We start from the raw sequence: 20,566 nt of genomic DNA, 5'->3' as shown, positions 1-20,566 counted from the left end.
AGGTCTTCCATCAGCTTGCCCCTCCTTCTTTGCCTCCGACCCTCTCTTGCCTTCACCGTTTCCACGGTGCTTTTTCCCAGACTTTCGTGAGGTATCATCCTCACGTTTTCGCTTTTCAGCCTCCTTGCTCCTTTGTGCCCTCAGACGGACAGCATCAAGTGTAAGAGACAAGGAGAGGTCAGTAACTGACCTGAAGGTCGTTGGCCTAGAGGCCTTTACGCTGGCCTTAATCGCCGGCTCTAAGCCCCCAATGAAACGGGCAATCCTCCTAGGTTCTGGTGTCACAAGATATGGCACCAGGCGTGACATAGTGTTAAAACTTGTCAGATATGCTTGACAATCCAGGTTTGTCATCACTAATGAGACAAAATCTGCCTCAATCTTTTCAACCTCGTGCTGAGGGCAGTAGTTTTCTTTTATGAGAGCAATAAATTCCTCCCATGTCATTTTATACAAAGCAGACTTACCAGATGCCTGCACCAATGCCCTCCACCATGCCAGGGCCTCGCCCTTAAAAGACTGGGACACATACTTCACCACATCCCTCGCTGCACACCCGCTGATGTCCACAATAGTGTCCATCTCGTCTAGCCAGGTGATACAGTCAACAGCACCTTTCTCCCCTGTAAATTCACGGGGCTTGCATGATACAAAGTATTTGTAGGTGCAACCCTTAGCACTGGACGCATCAGTATATTCTCTATCGCGATGAACGCTGTGCTCAGTAGACGAATGTTTATCGTCATCTTTCTTGGGTTCAGAGGGTGGTTTGGAGTGTGTCTTTGGTTTAGAGGGTGGTTTTGACACAGATCTGCCTTGAGACTCAGTATTTTGACGATCAATAGCTGCCTGGACAGCATTGTTGATCAGAGCCTTCAGTTGTGCGCCTGTCAAATGCACTGACGCATTGTCATAGTCATCTTCATTTGTGTGGCTGTTCTCTCCATTGGGATCCGCCATTGTAACTTGAATCTGTTACAGAAGATAACAAAATTTTAATTTAGGAGATTATTATATGATTGTCTTTTATGACAATTTGACAACCATGGTACAGAGACCATATTTGGTTAACTTTTTATTTCATTAAATATTAGGATCTGAATATATCCTATTTTAACTATATAAATAGTATTGGCGGCATAAAGCCTAATCATGATGATGTTTTATAATGTTAGCCGAGATTTCAGAGAATCAAAGGCATAGAGAGTTGAACCGTAGTTCTTTTATCTCTTTCTGACAGAGAGTCATAGACTACCACTGCCTTTTGTCTTTATAAGACAATTATTATGGCCCATAGGCACTACACCTCTAATGGATGTTTATATATAGTTGGCCCGTAGGCACTACATCACCAAATGGATGTTTTATAGTACTGGCCCGTAGGCACTACACCACTAACGGATGTTTTAATAATATTGGCCCGTAGGCACTACATCACTAATGGATGTTTTAATAATACTGGCCCGTAGGCACTGCATCACTAATGGATGTTTTAATATGTTGGCCCGTAGGCAATGCATCACTAATGGATGTCTTTATAATACTGGCCCATAGGCACTGCATCACTAATGGATGTCTTTATAATACTGACCCGTAGGCACTGCATCACTAATGGATGTCTTTATAATTTTGGTCACCTTTATTGGTGATTTAACCCGCGATTTATGAATCATTTAGTTGGGTTTTTGAAATCCTTAAAGGATTATTGTATAAGAATGACGTGCGTGATTTTAACGAATCACATCTGCCATGATTGTTAACATGCGTACAGAGGTTAACAGGGAATCAGAATCTTTTCAATTAGGTCGTACCATCTTGACTAGATCTTAAAAGACCCCAAGCTAGGTTTCACCTTTTAAGATTCTTTATTTAGGCAGATCAATGTAAAAGGAATGGTTTTGATTTATCTTTATATATATTAAAACAAAACTCATAACATACATTCCAAAAATCACAAATACAGTTACATATTGCCCTAAACGGGTCTTTCAAATAGTACATACCTCCATAGAGGTTTTAAAATAAGTGACAAGTCCATGCAGGGACTAATACAAGATAGGTGTCCATGCAAGGACTAAAAATAAGTCCACGTAGGGACTGAAATATGATAAGTTGTCCACGCAGGGACTTATTTCAAAGTAGAAATTACATTCGTATAACTATTAAGGGCTAGTGGTCACGTTTCTTCTTTTTGCCCTTTAGTAGGTTCGCCAAGCCTTTGAGAAATCCTCGGTGGCTCTTTTTCTCTTCTTCGAACCCTCTCTCCACACGATCTAGTCGATGGAGTATTTCTTCCTGTTCAGGAGGAGAGAATCGTGGTTGTGGCGCTTGATGCGGAACTGGAGGTCTGGGAGGTATTGGATACCCATGAGCTGAGTAATCCGGTGGTCCCATGTTTCCATGTGCTCCGTCAGGGTAGCGCGCATTATATCTTGCCGACACCACATATGGGTCGCGCTCATAGCCGTAGTTGTATTGTGCTTGTGATGGTTCAAACGGGTTGTAAGCCGTCGGACCCGTATAAGCAGGTATGGGTTGGTCATACCCAAATGGTGGCGAATTTCGTGCAGCTGGTGCGGAGTTCGCTTCTTGTATAGGACTTGAAGGTCCTTCTTCTTGTAGCGGCGGATAGTGGCTACTACTAGAATGTCGAGGAGTGCTGAAGTGCATACCTCCTCCTCCTCGTGTAGACATACGAGCATTTGTCCTCCTACGCCTCGGCGGATCAGGTATTACTGGTTGTGCCGGCGGCGGAGGTGGTGGCGTAACTGCCTCAAAGCGTGAATCCTCAGAGGGATCCTGTGGATGTCTCGGTTGCGATGTCTGATGAGATGGTGTGTTGTACCACTCATGTCGGTCAAACAAGGCCATAAAGCTGTCTGGGCCTTGATACTGCGGACCATGATATGAAGATCCATCAGATACTTCTATCGGATGCTTGGGCGTACCACGAGCTGGTTCAGTTGGATCCTCATCTTCCTCCATGGGATCTTCAGAAAAATGGTCTTGTGGCCCTAGTGGAACAAAACCTGAAGGTTCCTGTATGTAGTCAGCCGGATTAAACTGAGCTACGTAGTATGGAGTAGGGTCGTCATAATTCCGGTGCGAAACCGAACGTTGCAGAGGTATGAAGGAAGGTTGTGGGTTGTTGGGATTATTTTCTGAATCTGGTCCAAAGGAGTGCCGGTAGGATGGCGTCGAGCTGTGCGAAGTGGAATGCCTCGCGGGTTCGTAAAGATCTCTTCGTCGTTGTGGCTCTTCGCTCCTTGTCATCGAAGGATGTCTTGTACCAGATGGTCCAGCTTCTTGATCGTGATGTGTCACGATTTCTCCTCGGCCTCTTCTTCCCCTTCCTCTTCCTCGGAATATAACAGGTGGCATTTTCCTGCTCCAAAACTTATTAAAAATCAAATCGAAAAATAAAGACAAAAAGGAGTATTAATCCGAATTTGTCCTAAGTTCTTGTCTAGACTCAAGTATGTGCAATTGTGTCATTGAGATTAAACACATTAGGATAGTGTTTAATTCACTCAATGTTGGCTCTGATACCAACCTGTCACACCCCGATTTCCACGTGTCTCACCGGTGGGCCCGGTGGGGGATTACCGTGACGATGTTGGCAACAATATAGTCAAACCACACAATTATATAATGCACAGCGGAAGCATAAGATAAATATATAAACTCAACCTCTGGTTGTAATATCAAATGTATTACAGAAGTTGATTATATCCACAGAGGATCGTAAATAGATATAAAGTATTGTTCCATCAGATACTGCAATCAAGCTTGCGAGACTTATCCCGACGCTAGGGAGCTAATACCAGCCAATTACGTTTAGGTACCTGCACTTAATCTTTTTGGGGAAAATACGTCAGTTTACACTGGTAAATACGTTCAACTGACACATTTGAAAATGTTTATTAAAATTGATTTGAATGCACAAGGCACAAACTCTTTTTAACTTGGGAAAATTCATAATGATCTTGTGAACGTTTTACATGTTCTTTTATGCGTTCAGTAGCCCGGGTCGTGCCGGGTTAAAGATTTATAGACACACCACGTTTGCGTAAAACCGTAGTACAAAAACCAACGGCTACGTCTTTTAGTTTTAATGTCGACACTTTATACCGGGTGTACGCCTACACCGGGATGTCGATGGTCGTGGCCATTTCGTAAAATGATGCCGAGGATATCCGGGACAACGGTCATTAAACCCCCCAAAGGCTTATAAGCAACAAAACAGTTTAAATGAGCCGATCATATTTAATCAATTAACCACCTAAGCGATGGAATTATATAATGCTCAATCAAGCGGTATTAATATACCGTAACCCAAGCCCATATAGGGGAAATAAGTCAAAAGTATTTACCTTTGCAAGTATTAATCCTTAATTTAGATCAAGTCACCGATAGCTTTTACTGGGGCTCCTAATCTGGAACGAAGGTTTTAATTAACCTCTTAGAATCCTAACGGTCCTTGTATTAGTCGTAGCTTAAACCGGTTGATTCCGATATATAGATATGGTTAATTCGCACGAAAAGGCGAAAACCGAGAATGGAGTATGATTTGGACCCAACAAGTTCAAAGACTTGTTTTATATGGGTTTATAGTTCGTACTCTGGATTTTGGGGTTCAAATAATATAATTTGACCCATATCGGCTATTGCACGAAAACTAGTTCCATGAGCAGTACCGTGTGCGCAAATAGGCGAAACGGTTAACCATAAGTGTCCTACGCTTATTTCCTAAGTCAATATGCCTTAAAAGTATTTTGGTATCAGTAGGATACCTTCCGTAATGCCCGTAACGAGTTTAAGTTAATATTATGCCCCGTAGGGGCTTTTCGGTCATTTTAAAGACTTTAAAAGGGCTTTTCGAGTTCTACAGAAAATCTGAGTTTCCCGAACAGCTTATAAAGCTTAAAATACTTTATTTATTATTTAGAACCAGTGGCAACTGGAATCGGGTCAAAAGACCTTGTAGAACTCCCGTTTTGGCCAAAAAGGGCATATTCGGTATTTACCGAACCGTAGCCATAACCGCAGGTTATGAGCAAGGTAAAAATTATTAAAAATCTTTAAAATTCCCAAAATATTATTTTACCACAGTGGGTAAAAGTTTTGGTGACGAAAACTTGGGTTAGATGGGCGTTATGCTAATTGCGCCGTTAATTACAAAACTTTCTTAAAAGTGCGCCTTTTAGCATAACTCTCATTCTAGACCTCGGATTGACGTGAAACTTTAAGGACATGCTTATAATTTAATAAGCAAGGTTTTGGTCCGTGCACGTGTCCGAAATACTCGTTTTAATTTTAAAAGGCCGTTACGGTCAACTTTTAGGCGAATGACGGAAATACATAAAAGACTCGGATAACTCATGAACCGACCACAGAGGCTTATACCAACATGTGACCTGGTCCTAAGAGAGTCCTAAGGTATATTTATACCTCACTAAAACGGGTCAGAACTGAAGTCAAAGCAAAAGTCAAACTTCTGCGACATTCGGCTCCGAACCGGTTCAATATAGTAAATGATCGATTCAAACGAGCGCAAACAGGTTTATATACTTATTATCATGTTTTATGATTGTCAAAACAGGTTCCATAACACATACATTACAGATTATGCATAAATCCCTAAAATAGCTTTCTGTTGACTTTTTAACCGCATGTTTGACTCGACATTTGACATAGTTAGAGTGGTGATCAGGGGGAACCATTTTAGAGGTTTATTACCCACATAAATACCAACTCATAACCACTTTTGATTCGTCATAAGACTGAACCATTGCTGAGTTATTTTAATGTCAAACCGTAGTTACGACGGTTTGGTTCTTAGCCATTTACTAAGGAAATGTGAAACCACAAAGGGTTAGATCACTTACAGAAGTTGTGTTCTTGCTTATAGAGCAGAGAAAGATGCTTGGAGCTTCTTAGAATGATCAGTAGTTGTGTTTTGAGTTGTGTGAATGTTGTAACTACAACATTGCTATTTATAGTGCAAAATGAACCTCAAGATCATTCCACATTGGCCTATACTGATCATGGATCATGGGCAGGTGTCCCTAAGGTGTATGGGTCGAGTAGGGGGCGCCCATGCTTCATTAATTGAAGATTTGATCGTTCACAAGCTCCAAAAGGCAAGAAACTACAACTTTCTGCATCTGGGCACTTTACGCGGCCCGCATGGGGATTCAGGCTTCCCTTTAAGCGGGTCGCCTAAATCTAAATGTCAGAAACGAATTTACAGGAGGCTCGCGGCCCGCCTACACTTAACCGGTTATTCAACGCGGGTCGCGAGAGGCTTATTTTCCTGATTTTTTAATTCTTTTGTCATGATTATCAGAATCCGGTAATTAATAACGAAATCTTTCGTAATGATTTACCTGACCTTTCGGTTTTGAAGGGGTAACTTTGCGGTTTGGCCCTCGGTTATTTACCGATAGGGGCCTCGTGTTATTTACCCGCATTATTAAGTCCCCGGTTTATTTATTAATTATATTGGAAAGCCTTAACTTTCACTGTTGACGCTTTTAACCCTTCTTCTACGAATTCGGTCGTAACTTTCTCGTTTCATATCGAAACTTCGCGAAATTCATATATATTATTTTAGTGAGGGTATAATACCGTTACAAAGTCTTTGGAACGTTAAAGGGTCACTCAGAGGTATTATTAAACATGTTGACACAGTTAACCCCTGTAGTTTGTAATCTCTCACTTTCTTTCGCGTTTTTGTTTTTGTACGATCTATAATTTATTCGTTTGAAGGTTTTAAGCATTATTTAGGGATACTATACAGTATATTTACCCTTGTTGACATTTATAACCCTCGAATTTATATACTTTCAAGGTTTGTCAAAATTAGTCCTTTATTTATTATAGATGCCACGTGTAAACAAGTGACACGTGTTAACACATCATTGGACGCAAAAATTCGAGGTGTTACATAGTGACATCTAATGACCTAACTATAAACACTGTTCTATACAAACTACTGACATGTAACATCTGATAAGTAGTAAAATGCAAAACTAAGAAAAACTACTGCTTCATGTTCCACTGTTGTAGCCTGAGCACAGATGTTGAATCTTCAGTGCAATCTTCAAAGGTGATCAGTCTTTGAGAGAGCAGTGCTTGAGTCTTCAACAGTACTTAGGAAACAGCAGTAGATAGAGCATCAGTGTTTGTCTTCAGCAGTCGTTGGATAATCATCAGAGTTTGGTTTATCAGTTGTTGTAGTTGAGCAGCACTTAAGATCCATCAGCTGTTAGATAACCACTGTCAAAGGGAGAGCATAGGATAAACTGCTGCTTATTGATGGTCCACTGATGAGATCCGGTTTTGGCTTTACATTATCTGTTCCTCTGTTAGGGTTCAATCCCAACAATCTCCCCCTGGAACAAATAATGCCAAAACCCTTCCTTATTCAGGACCTTTATTACTCATCAAGAGTGCCTTAGCTTGTTCCTTAAATTCAGCTTCAAATTCTTTGACACTCTGGTCATCTTCATCCCTGCATAGTGAAAGCTCAAGGAGATCCTGCAAATCTTCAACACTAAGGCCTAGTGCTTCTTTCCTTGATATGTGCTTCACCTCACCATTGGATCTGAGCAAAGTCAATACGTGGGTCTTTTGATCAGACTTCCACTTTAGTATTTTTGAATCCAATGGATTTCTTGGGAGAGATTTATTATCAGATGAGTTGAGGGATGATGGCCTTGAAAACACATGCAAACTCTCAGACATTCTTTTGAAAGCTTCTTCAAAGACTTTGTTTGCTGCAACTATGTCTTCTGCAGTTTCTTGTCCAGTAAGCTCTTGTTTTTCTTTTTCTATCATGCCTGTTGCAGTGTTTGGGGATGCAGGACTGTTTAATACCTTCTTAAAAAGGTTTTGAATTCTTGCTGAGCTATCTTCTTTTAGACCCATTTTCATGATGGTGTCTTTGAGATACTCTGCTTCCTTTTCTTTGACCTCCTTGTCAGACAGCTGTTTACCTTCTTCTTGGTTTGTCACAAGAGTAAGGTTGTCTGCTGATTTTAGCATTGTTTTGAGGCTTTCAATTTGTTGTTCCAGCTTCACCATTTGTTCTCTCTTCTTCCTTTTCTTCAGCCTCTCATAGGCTTCATCAGTTTGCTGCCTAGACCATTTTGATATGGCTTCAGCAGTGTCCACCTTAGCATCCACTAGCTCCTTTTTCTTTCCTTTATATTCAGCAGTGAGGTCAGCAATGAGCTTTTTGTATTTACTCCAGTTTGGAGCATTCTTTTTCTTTGAAGGATCATTTTTGATTCTTTGGATCCTTTCAGGCTCATGCTTTAAAGCTACTAAAGGCCATTCTTTAAACTGTTGTTCTTCAGCAGGATAGAACTTTTCTTTCATGATGAAGGCTAGAAGTTGTTCTCTCAACTTCTTCTTTTGATCAGCCTTTTCTTTGTCTAGCTCTTGTGCAAATTCTTCTATCTGCTTAACCTTTGCAAGGTAGAACTCCAGTCTATTAGCAATGCCTTCTTCGCTTAGCCTTTCATTTTCACTGTCAACCTTAGCTTTAACTTTAGCTTGCCTAGCCTTTATCTTGAGATAATCATTTATATCTTCTGGAGCTATATAGCCTATGAGTGAGGAGAATTTTCTTTTTGAGAGATCTGTTTCTGTATAAAACTACCTCATCTCATTTTTGATGGCTTCAAGCTCCAATGGATACTTTTCAGCATTCGGATCATGTATCCCTTCATCGGTAGTGTTTGGCTTTCTTTTTCTGCTAAAGAGCTTTGGTTGAGATATAGGAAAGGATAGAGCAGTGGTGGATGATTGACTAGCAACTGTTGAAACAACTGGTGTCTCAACTGCTGTTGTCATCACAACTACTGATGTATCAGCAGATGTCTTCTGCTTTTGAGCAGGGGTTATTGTGGCAGTTTTTTGGGTGGTGATCAGTGGTTGACTAGCAGTAGTTGAAACAACTTGTGTTTCAACCACTGCTGCCATTACAACAGATGTTGTAACATCTGTTGTCTTCTGCCTTTTAGCAGGGGGTGATGATGGTTTGGTGGTTTTTGATTTTGATGGTGGTTTTTGTGTTGTGGACACGGGTGGTGGTGGTGGTGGAACAGTAGTTGTGGTGATTTGTGTTGAGGTGGTGTGTGTTGGAGGTGTGTGTGTTGATGAGATGGCAGCTGTTTGGCTACAGACAATAGTTTTTGTAACTGCTGTTGTATTCAGCAGTTTGAGTTGAAGTTTTTGAGGTTTTGGGTTTTTCTGGTTCAATGTACAACCCATCTTCTATACTTTTCTTTTTCAGCTTGATTTTCTCCCTCTTTTTGGCATTATCTGCCAGGGGTGTATCCATGAAGAAGATGGCAGATGGAACTTTCTCACTCTGAGCAGTCTTTTGTATGCTAGCTTTTATAGCCTTGATGTCTGCTTGAGTGTCTTTGAACCTTGATTCCACCATGTTGGTCAGCATTTGTACTTGAAGAGCATGCTTTTTATCAGCCATTTGTTGCTGTTGTTCAAGCATTGGTTGGAAAATATTCCAAAGCTCATTTGCAGCAAATGCTTGTGGAGCAGGTGCTTGAGCAGGAGGAGCAGATGATTGGGCTTTTTGAGCTTTTAACAGCTGCTGCACCATATCTTTTATCTCTGCAACTGAAGATTCCAGATTTTCAACTCTGGCCGTCAATTCATTGTATTTTGAATCATCACCTGAATTAACAGGATCATCTGAATCCCCACCAGCAGTGGTTGTATCAATGTGTGACTTAGGAACAGAGTCCCAAAAATCATCCATTGATGCCCCTTTTTCTTGGTACTGGGGACTTCTTTCTTCAGCAACCGATAAACCTTTGATGTTACCAGCAGTTAAAGATAACTTACTGGTGGTTACCGATGTTGCCATGGAAGAAATTGCCTTCAAGGGAGTCTTAGTAATGTAACAACTGTCCAACTGAAGATCTGTTGATCCATCAGTTGTAGTTGCTGCTCCACTTGAACTACCACCGAGAGTTACTTGTAACTCAGGGGGTGTAACCTCCTCAGCTGTTGCTGGGTTAGCAGAAGTATGAGCATCAGACCCAGTCACTTGTGGAGGTATACTCTCAGTAATAGGTGATAGAGAGGAACTGGTTTGTGTCTGTGCCATATCAACTGCATGCAACAGGGGTATTATTGATTGTGGTAATATGATTGGTGAGGGTATGGGTGTTGAAAGAGACATGTCCTTGGGATCAGGACTGTGGAAGATGGATCTGAGTGGGTCCAGAGCTTCATATTGTGGGGTCCCTGTGCTTACAACCTGATCCTTTTGTGAGGATGCAGGAGGAGTTTTAGGCTGGGGTTGAGATCTTTCTTCCAACTGCTGTGAGGAAGTAGCAGCAGTGGTTTCATGTGACTTTTGTGTTGTCACTGGCATTGATTCTGGGATCTTATCTTCCAGAGTTGCCTTTGGTGTGGGTTTGGTGGGTTTTCTGGATGTTTTTCTTTTGGTCTTTTTGGTGGCAGGTGTTGGTTTCAAAGCAGTGGGTGTGCTACTTTGATCACCTGGAGCAGTGGGCTCAGTAGTGGGTGCTTGAGGATCAGTAGCAGTTTCTAGAACCTGCTCAGCCTCCTTTGCTTTTAATTTCATTGGTGCCATCATTCTTGAAAATGTTTCAATTGTTAAACAATTTATTTTGAATGAGACACCTTGTTTGGGCAATTCTGCATCTTTCTCAACAAATTTTTGTTCAAAATAGTAGCTTAGAAATCTTAGAAAGAGCAGAAAGGCTTTATTATCAACGTTCTTTACCAAATCATCAAATATTTCCTGGGAGTAGTTATAGTTTTTATCATTTAAAATTGCATACCCAAGGCATTGGATTTTTGTTGGTATCTCATTAAAAGACGTTGTTTTATTAGAAACACACATGAGCAGTGTGTGGAATAAAAATCTGGGTGCAGAAGGGAAGTAACCCTTTTGTAGGGTATCCCTATTTGGTTGTTCTGCATAGCCCCTGTTCATGAAATCCTTTGCCAACTCGTCTTTAGTAAATGAGGTTTTTCCTTTCAAATCATCGAGTTTAAAGGTTTCAGAGATGGATTTTGGTGAGATTTGTACCTTCTTACCCTGTATCGAGGAGTTGATGGCGGCGATGATATCTCGTTGTTTTTCAAGGGTGGCATTTTTCCAGAACTCTCTCTGGGTATCAAGATAAATAGGAGCGTCTGCTGTTATCAAAGTTTTGTACTTTGATGCAGAAAGGATGTCAAGGATGGAGTCGAAAGTGTGGTTATCGGTAGGTTTTGTGAGAATACCTACATAGTTGTGTGGAGCTTTGTAACGAATCTCCGTGGTTACAGCAGCCATTTGAGTGGCCTCTGCTGTTGTGGAAGAAGATGATGGTTTTGATTTTGATTTTGCAGATGGCTTCGATTTTGGTTTCGTCATTATTATGAAGAAGATCGAAGAAGATTTTTGGAGTTATGAGAGGGAAACTGCTTTGTGAAGAGAATGTTTGGAATTCAATTCGACAGTGTAATCCTCTGTTTGGATTTAATCAGGGTTTTATTTAGGGAAAAAGTGATTGCTGATGTGGCAGCGGTTATTTTGATCTGAAGGCTAAAAACTGACCACGTGTCAAACATCTGATGGAATGGTAAATAATGGAGGACAGTTGTTTTGACAACTACTGATGGATCAAGTATCAGTAGTTACAACGGTAATAAAAAGAGACAGTGGACGTATCAGTGGATGAAACAATGATTTTAAACATCAGTGTTTTTGAAGAACAGAGGTTGACACTTAGCAGTGGACAGGTTTTAGTGAGCAGATGTTAAGGCACAACAACATTTTAGATACAACAGTGGATAAAAACCAATGAGGATCATATGTTTAACAACTGTTTGTGCAGCAGTGTTTTGACTTTTGACAAAAACTTTTAGCACCTGTTTGTTCAGATGTAGAAAATGATTTGTTCTTGTAAAAGCACAATCTCTTGTCTATCATCTGTTGAGTACCCGAAATGTTATTCTTAATACTACACATTTTAGATGTATAATATCAAGATTAAATTGTCAGCAGTTATCTTCAGAAATTTTGTTCAAGGTTTTACCATCTGTCTATTTTTCAGACAGTGGTTTAGCATCCCAGATGATGAGTCCTTTTTACTACTAAACAACTCATTTTGCTTCTAATTACTTGAACTAGAACATGAGTGTCTCTGTAGTTCAGAATTAATTTGCAATCAATTTTTAATCTATTACTACCAAACTTGAGTTTAACATGACCTTGATATGTGTGTCATTTCCTTTTGACCAGTTTTAGGGATAGTAACTACACCCAAAAATAAGCTAATTACATCCAGACCAGATATGAACTTTTACTATATAAAAAAATGAGTAAAAGATCATAATATATTAAAAAATAAAATACATCTGGTTTTTATTTTAGAGGAAAACACCTTAACAAAAATCAAAGGAAGTTTTGAAAATAATCAAAAGGATCCGACAATTTTCCATTAAATTCATGATCATATTATTCTCAAGTTATTTTGACCATTGTTTAAGTCATTTTCTTGTCAATTGATTGAAAGTTTCTTTTAATCATAATCACTGGAGATGCCATTGTTACCAGAACAATTTCTGCATTGATGAATGCACACAGTTGCATGATGATGACCACTGATGATCTAACTTTTAAACCTCAAAAGTGTTTTATGCTTATACTCTTTTCTTTTGATTTCAAAAGTTTTTGAGATAGCCACACTTTGAGATTTATTCATTTTTCTTTTCCCTTTTTACCCTTTTTTATTCATATGTTCAGAAATACTCACTAGGAGATTATATTTGAACATACTTTGTCCATAATCATTTTGAAGCAATGTTTTGAGAGATCTGAACATTTTTGACCATATTTTATTACAGATCTCACATCACTTATGATTAGGACTGTTTTGACACCTTATTTTCTCAATGTGTTTTAGACAAAGTCGATTTGGTCCTTTTGAAGGTACTCAACTTGCCTTTGAGCACATGAAAGATTTTGCCTAAAGTTTTATTTCCCCCTTTTCTATGTCAGCAGTATTCTAGTGTTTTGGATGAACACAAGTTTTGCTGAACTGAGGTACATACTTTAGTGATTATTGAGAACATCACAAATATCGAAACAACAATTGAAATCAATTTTGAAAACATCGAACGATCCCATAATTTATCAGATATTTTACAGATCTGAAAACTATGAGTAACATATGCATGAAAACACTTGTTGTGTGAGATTTGTGTGTCATATGACATCTTGGTTGATTTACAGAGTTTTTGAATAACTATTTTGACCATGATTCACTCGTTACTCTGTTTTTCAACTGAATACAACCAATCCTTGAGTATCAATAACTTTTGAGCTGAACTGTTATGTCAAATTGATTGTTAGATCGAATTTGACTGTCCATGCTCTGATACCAATTGTTAGGATCTGGGGCCATCATGATTGTGTTTGTTTGCATAAAACGATTAATCAAAACATATGAAATGATATGAGTGCAGCGGAAATGAGTAGCAAACTTTGTAAACACAATCAAAGGAAAGTATAGATTGATAAACAATTGCTTTTCATTGAGTCAAAAGATTTACATAAAAGCAAAAGGTTACAATGCAAGCTTACAATCTAAACTCCCCCTCAGCCTGATACACCAGAGTTGGTTGCACAAGATGAAAGGATTGAATTGAGGAGGCGAACTCACTCAAAACGAATCAAGTATAACAGTACAGAATATTGTCATATTTATAGGCAAACCAAACTACTGATGAGCTTCAGCTGACGTCACCATGATAGTGACATCTAACGACCTAACAAACTATAAACACTGTTCTATACAAACTACTGACATTTAACATCTGATAAGTAGTAAAATGCAAAACTAAGAAAAACTACTGCTTCACGTTCCACTGTTGTAGTCTGAGCACAGATGTTGAATCTTCAGTGCAATCTTCAAAGGTGATCAGTCTTTGAGAGAGCAGTGCTTGAGTCTTCAGCAGTACTTAGGAAACAGTAGTAGATAGAGCATCAGTGTTTGTCTTCAACAGTCGTTGGATAATCATCAGAGTTTGGTTTATCAGTTGTTGTAGTTGAGCAGCACTTAAGATCCATCAGCTGTTAGATAACCACTGTCAGGGGGAGAGCATAGGATAAACTGCTGCTTATTGATGGTCCACTGATGAGATCTGGTTTTGGCTTTACATTATCTGTTCCTCTGTTAGGGTTCAATCCCAACAAAACATTACTAAGATGAAAATAGATGATACCTTACATTTTCACAACTTTTGTCATCATGCAAATGAGAATTTGACAAAAGGAAAATGAGACTTATAAATTTCATCCATTATAACCAAAATTCATGAGAAATCATGACATGGTTAATGAGGATGATTTTTTTCATTTAATCTCATTCTAAGTGATTTTAAATCATGACGTTACAACCCTAAATATTACTTGGCTTAAGGAATAAGTATGGGTCCATCATAAGTCATTCATTGACATTCGTGGAACTTATTCCAAATGGGATATTCAGACATAATTCATTTATCATTTAACAAACTATCAACTTGTATCTAAATTTTGTCGCATATGGCACACGGTCTTAGAAGAAATCTATTCATATATATACTTAATAAGATTTCTATTAAATATGTCCCTAAAGTTTCTTATGATATCTGGACATTAAAGAAATCAAATAAAGTCTAACGTATATGTGATAGGTTCCCACGTCACGTACCTCATTGAAATTTATCTTGTAGCATTTCTAGAGATATCAAAGATCAGTGGGAGCATTAAGTGTTTTAATGATAACTTGCAATAGTTACAAGAGGTGGGGGAGTGAAAATTTTACATTACCTAAATTTACACCTCTTGTACAAGACACTGCTCCATCACGACACTGTTCCATCAATACTTGTCTCCTTAAAATCTAATGCTACTCTTACAAAAGTTTCATTGTTGCTTAATTGTGGGCATACTTAGATTTCTTACCCAAACTAACATAATTCTCAACAAGAGAAATCACAACGACTACGTCATTAACTTGTTTCTCTATTAGAATTTGTTGGTCGTTAAACATTGACCATAAGCATGCTGAGTTCCTAAAGTTTTCTAAGGTCAGTGGGAGCAGTCAAAATCCTTATTATGACTTGCAAGGAATACAAGAGGCGGAGGGAAGAGTGTCATTAAATTTCACTCCGAATTTAACTCTGATTACACCTCTTGTACACCATACTGCACCAACTCTTACAAACTTAGAATCCTGAAAATGATAGCAACCTAACCAAGAGCTAATCCATAAAACTGAAACCTCTAATGAACCCAATAATCAACTCAGGAGGTCATCTAGGTTTAAAAACCTACTAACTTTGATGATTACATAACCTCCCTAACTGAAGTTGAAATGGATTATGGAAAAGTTTACTGATCCAATCTCTTCTAATTAGGCCATTAGTGTCAATCAATCTTCTAAATGGAATAAAACAGTTTTATAGTAAAACTGATTTTATGTGGTCGTATAACGTTTGAGATTTGATTGAGTTACCTAAGAGTGTTCATAACTAAACCAAATCCTGATATATAAACGTTAAGACACTAAGAAGCATGATTGATTGTCAAAAGGTTATACTTAGGAAGAGATAAATTATCAAAGATTTCTTTAAGGATCATCACTGTTCTAGTAGCTTATAATAGTTTAAAGCTACATTAGATGAACATTAAAAACAATTTTCCTTAACAAATGGCTGACACATTTACATGTTCATAAAACAACCTGAAAGTTCTAAACTGAAGGTTAAAGAACACTTTATTTGTAAGCCAATAAAATCCATGTATGGGTTAATGCAAACATCATAATGTGATGAAATCTTAACGTAATTATTTTCATCAACAATCAAGTGGATTAATGTACCTACCTCAAATGAGTGGGAGCAACTAAGATAAACTTGTCCATATAGATGATATTCTTTTGACAAGTATATGTTACATAAGTCAAAGCATTGTTAATAGATCTCAGAGATATCTCTTACGTGATTGATATCATAACATACCGAGATAGACCCACTGGGACATTAGTTCTGTTCCATAAGTTTAACATTAAATGGGTCCTTACATATGTAACAAATAATACTGCTTTTCCTTTAGAGGATAATAGGATAAATGAGATTATTTATTTACGCTTCATTAATTGGAAGCCTTATGTAAGTTTAAGTCTATACTCGTTTAGATATTACTCACATTGCAACACACTAGATATGTCTAGATTAATGTGAAGCATCTAATGGAGTATTACAATATCTTTAGAAGAAACGAGAGACTACAATTTAAAGAAGAAGTGAGAATTAAAACCGATTTATTACTGTAACTTTGTAATGTTCAAAGATGACAAAATGTAATGTCGGGTATATCTTTATGTCAGCAGACAAAACCTATCTCATCGAGGAGTCATAATGGACTGATATCAACAACCTAAGTTATAACGACATAATATAGTCACTAAATGTTGTTGGAAATTTATCAGTAGACTCATAAGTTTATTAACTCCATATAATTAATGTTTTGAAGACTTAGTGTGATAAAGTCAGCTACCATGACTCCTTGAACAGTAACAGTTCGAGAGGTGCTGCATTAAATTTCGATACGCAATTAATTATTCGTTTATGAACGAATTGAGGAAACTAAGTTTTGTATCGAATACATTCATGATATGCTTAAGGATCCTATAACTGAAGGGCTATTACCCATAAGTCTTATTAAGAGAGCTCATAGACGGGTATTAATTAATGGTCGTGCGCAATTGCATATCGTACTATGAATGACTATGTATTAGTTAATTTTCCTCATCAGTTTGATTTTGTATGTCTCTAAGAATATGTCAAGTCGACATAATGGCATATAGACAAATAAAGTTACAAATCAAACAAAGGGCTTATGCATATTTTGATCATGACGATTAGGTTTTAAATTAAGGCTATAGTATGATTAATAGGGGTCATGAGTCGCATAATGATTCAACGGCTGTATTTCTCTGCTATAGTACTTGTTTAAGGCTAAAATGAGTGTTAACTCCTGATCAGACTTATCTAATACTCATAGTAAATGATTACTCGGCTAAGTGGGAGAATGTAAGATTAAATATATATTTTATATTATATTTAATCTAGTAGCCATTATAATCATTTACATTATATGGATCAAAATATAACAATCTTATTAAATAATTAGTTGGTAATTGTTGATGGGCCCAATTACCCTTATTAACTAATTAGGGTTTTCTCCTGGGTGTTTATATAAGGAGACTTATGTGGAGGTTAATAGGTTACACACTTAAGACACATAACCTAATTACTCTCATAACATCAATCGACCTCCTCTCCATAACCGATTCCCTTGTCGGTTTCTCATCATCACCATCATTAGATTGCACCCTAAGGAGGAACCAGATTAAGCTGACAATCATGTCAAACACTGTTGCTGCGTCTACATCTGGATTCTCTGCTGGCCTGTGCTGATGCAATCAAAGGTATGTTTTCATGTTTTCCATTATGTCTAAAACAGAACTGACCAACACATGGTACTATGTTGTAGTGCACAAAGGCATCCCCCAAATGATCCATTCATCGTACCCAAAAGAAGCGGTCGCTTAAATGGGAGATTCATCGCTGAAGGTATCATATCTTTAACATCCAAGATGATCAACACGTTCTTTTGATACCTGCATCATGTTGAAATTTAATAAGGAAGCTAAAGTTGTATGCTATAGCTAGTGCTCCATGAACCCTCTTTAAAATTGTAGACATCATAAATTTTTGAATATCTTCTAAACTTAACAACCTTTAAGTCGCACTCGTCAGCATAGCCATAACCAAATCCAAATGCACAATCGTGACCACAAAATCCGATACGAAACGTAAATACATAACAATACTGACCAAAAAGTTGGGGGGTCGGGCGCCCCTCCCCGCCCCTTAAATCTTGCGCCCCTGCAAGAACTCCACTACAAACGCACACCGCAATATTCTTAACATGTGTTTTATGCTTAGATCAAAGCTGTTCAAGCCCTCTCAAGTCAAGTCATATCCTTAACATGCTGGATGCGTCAATCTCAATTCAATGAACAAATGCATAAATCAAGTACAAGTCATAAAAATTACCCATTTGACTCTTCAAGAAAAATTACCTGTATAGGAGAAGAAGAAAAAAAAACAAAAATTACACATAGAACATCAACCAAGTTTTAACACTACAAATTACAAAAAGAATGGGGTTACTTTACCCGTTGACCCGTTCAATAGAAATTACCCATTTGCCCCATTCAATAACAAATACTCATTTCTTTTTGTAACTTCATTTGACCCGTTTATCAAAAACCTAATGTTCTAAATCCGTGAACTTAATCATATGACCAATTACCTTTGAAAAAAAATATAAAAAAATCTTTGACCTGTCCAATAAAATGATTACAAATATAAACAAATCCTGTAAATATTGTTGTTGTTATTTAAATATTTAGTAATAATTATATATTTAACAATTTAAATAACATAATACTTAAGTTACATAGTATGTGATGAGAATCCTAGCTATCCATTTTTAATTTTATAAATCCAAATATTATATTAAAACAATAATAATAACACTTTATTATTAATCAGATACGGAAACGCAAATAAACACAACAACAAATAAAACCATTTCCGCTTGCGATCCAATTACAACTACTAGGAAGTCAACGGACAACCAGACTTCTTAGTTTTAAGGATGGGTTAAAACTACTAAGAAGTCTACTAATGGGTTAAAACTACTAGGAAGGCTACCGATGGGTTAAATCTACTAGGTGTAAAAGCTAGTGATTCAAGTAGTTTAATATAAAATCGTTAAATCATAACCGTAAGAATCTTTTATTATTTAACAATGCTGTAAATTTCATTATTAAAGTACCTAAATGACACCAACTAATGAGGAACAACATTATTTTTTAACCAAACCCATTGAAAAATACCCGAATTGGTAGGGATGTTCATAGAGAAGTACCTAAATGACACAAACTAATGAGAAACGGTCACCTCATCAACACCCCCACATTCAATCAATTTTCCTACATTCCAAAATTGGCATACACTACCTAATCAAGCAAACCGATTCCACCACCCGAAACCCTTGCGGCAGTGTTGCCGAACTACCCACACAAACCGAATACACTATCCGATAAACGTCTCGATTACCCTTAAAACTTATTTCGGTTTCCAGTTGGATTCAGGTGGCAAACTTATAATTAGTTACCCATAATTATGTTAAAACTCATGGATTTAAGTGTAATAAGATGGGGGGCTAAAATATAATTATTGTTAAAAAAACCAATTTACCCTCATTTAAGGGTACATTTATAAATTAAGAGGATAAAAATTATTTTATTTTTTGGATATACTAAAATGTCCCTAATATAATATAGATGGTTTCTTCAAACACTACAAACATGGAACAGTTTTTGCTATATCTGTATACATTATCAAATAACAATTGTAGTTAATATCATCTCATAGTTTTATAACTATTCCAAAGTGACACATGTATCTTTCTAAATGGTTTATCAAATAACCATTGTAGTGGTTAATATCATTTCATATCTCATAACTATTCCGACAGTTTGGCCGAGTGGTCTAAGGCGCCAGATTTAGGCTCTGGTCCGAAAGGGCGTGGGTTCAAATCCCACAGCTGTCAACTCTTTTTTTTCATATTCTCGTCTCTCTCTTGAACGCAAGTGTAATGAAAAACCCATTGTCTGATTTATATTCTAACAATCTCTTCGAACTTAATAAACATGTGACAGTTTGGCCGAGTGGTCTAAGGCGCCAGATTTAGGCTCTGGTCCGAAAGGGCGTGGGTTCAAATCCCACAGCTGTCATTCATTTTTGTTTGCCAATTCTCCTTTTCTTAATTTTTTGTAATCAAATAATTTGTCGTTGGTATCATTTCATACATTTATTTATATGTATATTTCATATACATATAAATTCTACTCGGTTTCATACCTTTCCAAATTCTATTTCATTAGCGGTTTTACAGTAAAAAACAATCATGTTGTATTTATTAAACTAATTATAAATCCTTCTCTAGCTAGTGCATTGTCGTAAACACGTCTTCTCCGGCTAACCTACCTTCCGAAACCCTTTAAATCGACCTTCTAAAATTGTAAATACAGCAATCCTTGTAACTTGCAACTTCAACCCTAAACCCCCTTGTCGTTTCAATTTGGGTTACCATGTCTACTTTGTAACGGGTGGAGATGGCTGGTAGAGAGGATATTGGGTGGCAAAGACGATGCTGCAAGGGGTTACCATGGTTTTCCGGAAACTCTCTCAATGCTCATTTTTCTGCTTTTTTTAAATTTTGTTACCACATCAACAATAAAAATCACGCAGGCGTCATCACATGTACCATGTAAAAAACGGTTACCCTCTCAATTACAGATATTGTATTGGCATATAAGTTTATGCACCCTCATGAGTATTAAAAGAAGCACATTATAATCTTGAAACTCCATTATTGACA

General features: G+C 37.6%; 2 non-coding genes across 2 annotated transcripts; both read left to right on the top strand.

Moving 5' to 3' along the window:
- Positions 1–19,655: 19,655 nt before the first annotated feature.
- Positions 19,656–19,735, top strand: TRNAL-UAG. Its single transcript has one exon. It is a non-coding gene; the product is annotated as a tRNA-Leu (tRNA).
- Positions 19,736–19,839: 104 nt separating this feature from the next.
- TRNAL-UAG lies at positions 19,840–19,919 on the top strand. Its single transcript has one exon. It is a non-coding gene; the product is annotated as a tRNA-Leu (tRNA).
- Positions 19,920–20,566: the final 647 nt, after the last annotated feature.

Source organism: Helianthus annuus, chromosome 4, assembly GCF_002127325.2.
Source record: "Helianthus annuus cultivar XRQ/B chromosome 4, HanXRQr2.0-SUNRISE, whole genome shotgun sequence".
Classification (NCBI taxonomy): Eukaryota; Viridiplantae; Streptophyta; class Magnoliopsida; order Asterales; family Asteraceae; genus Helianthus; species Helianthus annuus.
Note: the sequence above shows the minus strand (reverse complement) of the source record. Positions and strands in the feature narration are given on the sequence as shown.